Raw genomic sequence first — 6,000 nt, 5'->3', positions numbered from 1 at the left:
GGTTGATTCAAGAGAGTTGGGTACGCCTCCGGTTGTGATCACGGCAATGGTTGCTCAGAGATATATGAGAAAAGGGTATGAAGCGTACCTTTCAATTGTATTGAAACTAAGGAAACAGAGTTGAAGATTGAGTCTGTACCTATAGTATGTGAGTACTCAGATGTATTTCCAGAAGAATTACCCGGATTACCTCCTGAAAGGGAAATAGAATTTGGTATTGAGCTGGTGCCAGGGACAGCTCCTATTTCAATTGCTCCGTATAGGATGGCACCAACTGAACTGAGAGAGTTGAAAGCACAGTTGCAAGATCTGACGGATAAAGGTTTTGTAAGGCGAGCTTTTCACCTTGGGGTGCTCCCGTTCTATTTGTAAGGAAGAAAGATGGTTCGATGAGGTTATGTATAGATTACTGCCAACTGAACAAGGTAACTATCAAGAATAAGTATCCTTTACCAAGGATCGATGATTTATTCGATCAGTTGAAAAGACCCACCATGTTCTCTAAGATAGACTTGAGGTCTGGCTATTATCAGCTACGAGTTAAAGAATTGGATGTACCTAAGACAACTTTCAGGACGAGGTACAGTCATTATGAATTTCTCGTCATGCCGTTTGGGTTAACGAATACACCGGCCGTATTCATGGATCTAATGAATAGGATCTTCCGGCCATATTTGGATAAGTTTGTCGTTTTGTTCATTGACGACATCCTGATTTATTCCAAAGATGAGTTAGAACATGCAAAGCACTTGAGAATTGTGTTGTAGACTTTGCGGGAAAAGCAGTTGTATGCTAAGTTTAGAAAGAGTGAGTGGCTTCAGAAAGTTAGATTTTTGGGTCATATTGTTTTCGGGTGAAGGCATCTGAGTCGATCCAAGTAAGATTTCTGCTATTGTCGAATAGAAACCTCCTAAAAATGTAACCGAGGTTAGAAGCTTTTTAGGCTTATCCAGTTACTATCGAAGATTTGTGAAAGGATTCTCCATGATAGCAACTCCGATGACGAGATTGTTACAGAAAAACGTTAAGTTTGAATGGATGGAAATGTGTCAATAAAGTTTTGAGAAGTTAAAGACATTGTTAACTGAAGCTCCTATTTTAGTATTGCATGAGTCGGGAAAAGAATTTGTAGTCTACAATGACGCATCCTCAAATAGACTGGGTTGTGTACTTATGCAAGATGGCAAAGTAATAGCCTATGCTTCACGACAGTTGCAACCGCATAAGAAGAACTATCCTACACACGACCTAGAACTTGCCGCCATCGTTTTTTCTTTGAAAATTTGGAAGCATTATTTATATGGTAAGACTTGCCGCATATTCACTGACCACAAGAGTTTGAAGTATTTGATGACTCAGAAAGAATTAAGTTTGAGGCAGCAGAGGTGGCTAGAGTTAATCAAGGATGACGAACTGATTATTGACTATCACCTGGGAAAGGCGAATGTGGTTGCTGGCGCGTTGAGCAGAAAATCCTTGTTTGCATTAAGGGCCATGGATGCTCTTTTGGCATTGCTTGATGATGGTTCAGTCTTGGCTAAGCTAGAGGCTTGGCCGACATTTCTTCAAGAAATCTATGATGCTCAAACTAATGATGATGACTTGCAAGCTAAAAGAACTCAATGTGATTCAGGTATTGAATTAGATTTTCGGATTGGTTCTGATGGATGTTTGATGTTCAAAGATAGGGTTTGTGTACCCAAAAACAATGAACTTATTCAGAAAATTTTGCAAGAAGCACATAACAGCTGTTTGTCAATTCACCCCGGAAGTACCAAGATGTACAACGATTCAAAGAAAATGTACTGGTGGAACGGCATGAAAAGAGATATTTCTAAATTTGTGTCCAGATGCCTAGTATGTCAGCAAGTTAAAGCTGAACATCAAGTGTCTTCAGGTTTGCTACAGCCTGTGGTGGTCCCCGAATGGAAGTGGGATAGAGTTACTATGGATTTCATGAAAGGATTGCCATTGACTCCAAAGAAGAAAGATGCTGTATGGGTCGTAGTAGATAAGTTGACATAGTCGACTCATTTTATTTTGGTGAGGACAGATTACTCCCTCGATAGATTTGCCGACTTGTACATTTCTAAGATTGTAAGATTGCATGGGGTACTACTGTCGATTATTTCTGACAGAAACCCGAGGTTCACTTTGAGATTCTGGAAGAAATTACAAGAAGCCTTGGGTATGAAGTTAAGCTTTAGTATAGCTTTTCACCCTCAGACAGATGGTCAGTCTGAGCGGATGATTCAGATTCTTGAGGATAAGTTACGATGTTGCATCCTTGAATTTCAGGGTAGCTGGGAAAAATATTTGCCGCTAGTAGAATTGGCCTACAACAACAGTTTTTAGATGAGTTTGAAGATGGCACCTTATGAGGCCTTGTATGCCAGGAAATGCCGAACTCCATTGTACTAGATAAAACTTAAGGAAAATCAGATTCACGGAGTTGATTTGATTAAAGAAACTGAAGAGAAAGTTAAAGTGATATAAGACTGTTTGAAAGCGGCATCGGATAGGCAAAAGTCATATGCTGATTTGAAAAGAAAGGAAATTGAGTTTCAAGTTGGAGATAGAGTATTCTTGAAAGCGTCTCCATGGAAAAAGGTGTTGAGATTTGGCCGGAAAGGCAAACTGAGTCCACGATTTATCGGACTGTACGAGATCAATGAAAGAGTTGGACCGTTAGCCTATCGCTTGGCATTGCCACCTGAACTGGAAAAGATTCACAATGTGTTCCACATATCTATGTTAAGGCAATACCGATCAGACCCCTCTCACATGATTTCGCCGACTGAGATTGAAATTCGATCGGACATGACCTATAGAGAGGAACCAGTTAAGATATTGGCTCGTGAGGTTAAATAGCTGAGGAATAAAGATGTGGCCTTAGTAAAAGTTTTATGGCATCGACATGGTGTAGAAGAGGATACATAGGAACTAGAAGAAACCATGGGAAGCCAATATCCAAATCTGTTCACTAGTAAGACTTTCGAGGACGAAAGTCCCTAAAGGGGGAGAAATCTCACATCCCAAAATAAGGCTTAGTCGAAACAGTGGTTTCGAGACCATAAATCTGACATCAAAATATTTATTTTATAATTATTCCGAGGATTAGAATATGAGAATATGCATGTGTTGAAGTTTCATGAAGGAATTCTTTGAGTAAGTGCCCAATTGGAAAATTAGGGACTAAATTGAATAAATTGCAAAACTTGGATTCTAGAAGCAATTTGCATGAAATTGCTTTAGATTATAAAATAGAAGGTCTTGGGGAGAAATTTGCCCAATTTTTAACTTTTTGGACAAAAATCGGCTTGCATGGATGGAATTTAAAAAAAAGGGGGGGCTTAAGGGCATTTTGCTCATTTGGCATATTAATGAAATAAAATGGGAAAAATAAGGAAAAAATCAGCCATTCTTCTCCCTTGTCTAGCCGAAATTCCTAACCCACCATAGCTAGGGTTTCCAAGCTTTTCAAGCTCATTAGTAAGTGCTCTCAAGCCTCGTTTTTAATGTTCTTTGTAATTTTGAGATCCCGGTAGCTTACTCTCTCCATTTTTACCCATATTTCATGCTATGGTTCATGTTTAAAAATTTACCCATGCATGAATTACTTGTATTTTGGTGTTTTATGGAGGAATATGAAAGTTTGAGGTGTGTTAAACAACTTTTCCTAGGTGATTTTCATGAAAAACCCCTGAAGGGACCTTTTTGCAAAAGTTGTAAAATGTGTGGTAGAAATGTGAAAATAATGGAAAATGTGGGCTACCATAAGAGGGAAAAGTGTTAGGCTAGGCTTGAGTAAGGTAGAAATTGCATGCGTTTCATTATACGAGCCTAGGGACTAAATCGTAAAAATATGAAAGGTTAGGGGAAAAACGGTCATTTGGACCGAGGGTGGAATTTAGACTTGAAATGTATAATGTGGAGTGTTAATGATCTATTTTTATTGTTATAGACCCAGAGGAACAAATTCCGGAGGTCGATCGAGGAAAACGAAAGGTTTCGAAATAACCGAAACACGACACCGAAACGAATACCAAGTAAGTTTGGATAACTTAAAGTAAACACTCAATGTGCCTAATTATATGATTTATGAATGCATGATGATTGCATTTATTAATAACATGAAATTCTATGGAATGCATGTTTAAGTATGAATTGTGATAAATGTCTCGGTTGAGGTTAAAAAGGGAATTCGATGGATAAACCACGATTGACATGTGTAATGAGGTCCTGCATGTGTTGCAGTAAGGATTTAGCCTGGATGGGTAATCTGTTGATCTCATTTATAAAAGGATTTAGCTCGGACGAGTGTTCCTTTGAATGGTCGAGCCTCCCGAAGAATATGAGTGCGTTATGGATTTAGCCCGAATGGGTAATCCGATTAGGATCTGAATTTAGCCTGGACTGGTAATTCAGATCCGACCTCAATAAAGGTGTTTGTCGTTATAAGGGATTTAGCCTAGACTGGTAATCCCGCCATAAGATGTAAGGTTCGCGAGAGTGCATATCTGAAACGATCATAGTACGAATTGACAGTAAATGGATATTCCATCGAGATTTCCTAAAAACTCAATGAGATTATTGTGACATATATATACAAATGAGATTTTGAATGATGAGCTCATCTAAGATAACTTTCATAGTGCATTGTTATGTGACTAACTCATTGACTAAGTGTAAGTGATAGGGAAACCATCCTATCCTCATTGAATTTATTACCCAATTTGATTGCATGGTAATTACTTGGTAAGTTACTTTCCAGTTATTCGAGCTTACTAAGCATGAAAATGCTTACCCCTCTTTTTTCACTATCTCTCTCAGAGCTCGAGGACTCGTAAATTTTGAAAGACGGTTGGAGAGTCAGCATACTATCAAATAGACCAGCTTTGGTATAAAGACATTTCTAAATTGTTCAATGGCATGAATAGGTCTTTTGAGTATTTTGTTATATGTATCATTTGATTTTCCAAATGAAGGCTTGTAAAGATAAATCTATCTTTTTGTTTATGGCCATAGAGATCGGCTTGTTTTGAAGTAGGCTATGACCTACAAAATTTCCATGCAAGTTTGTAATCATGTGTGATGGTTGAATTCCAATTGGCAATGAGTCATAAGAACGAGCCAATCTTGAATGTATCAAAGTGGTGTGACAACACACAAATACAATATGGGAAATAACCTAGCATGTACGAAACCAATGATGTGAGGTTTCCATGCAATGAGTTTTTTCAAAGATCATTTATAAGGGCATAATTATGTTTTACTTTGTTTTTAATATTCATTAAGTATAAGTGTTAAAAGAGGGTGACCATAGGTTTGGAAAATAGCCTAATAGGGTCTACACGGTTGGGTACACAGACATGTGCCTAGGCCGTGTGTGACATACGGGCCACACCCTTGGGCGTGTGGCATGGTCGTGTGCCCCTTGCATCTAAAATGGTAAGTCTGTTAAATGAACACGGGCTAGACACACGGGCGTGTGTCTTGGTCGTGTGAATTTAGCAGAATGCTCAAGTCTTGGACATGGGGTGATTGCACGGGAGTGTCCCAAGTCGCACGGGCATGTGAAACTTCAAGTTAAAAGAAATTTTCCAAGGTGCCCAAAGTTTATCAAACGTTCTCGGTTTTGTCCCGCATTGCCTCTAGGCATGTTTAGGTCTCGACGGCCTATTTAAGGGAAAGGATATACATATTTGAAAAGTTTTAAATTAGAGTGCAACTTAGTGACTTGATTTAATATGTTTGTGAATGTGAAATCCCAAAAACACCTCGAGCCCTATCCGAGCATCGGATACGGGTGAGGGGTGTTACAATTGCTCTTTAAAAGTTACAAGTGAGAAAATCATAACTTCGTTTTTTTGTCTCTTCAAGTTGTTTAAGTTTTTATTACAAGTGTATAATGGTGATGTTTCATTTTCTTTGATTAACTTTTTTTTGTGTTTTTATTTCAGCCTCTAATAATGGTACGTAGACATAGTATGGAAGAGG

The sequence above is a fragment of the Gossypium hirsutum genome, chromosome A10, assembly GCF_007990345.1.
Source record: "Gossypium hirsutum isolate 1008001.06 chromosome A10, Gossypium_hirsutum_v2.1, whole genome shotgun sequence".
Taxonomy (NCBI): Eukaryota; Viridiplantae; Streptophyta; class Magnoliopsida; order Malvales; family Malvaceae; genus Gossypium; species Gossypium hirsutum.
This window is presented reverse-complemented; position numbering follows the sequence as displayed.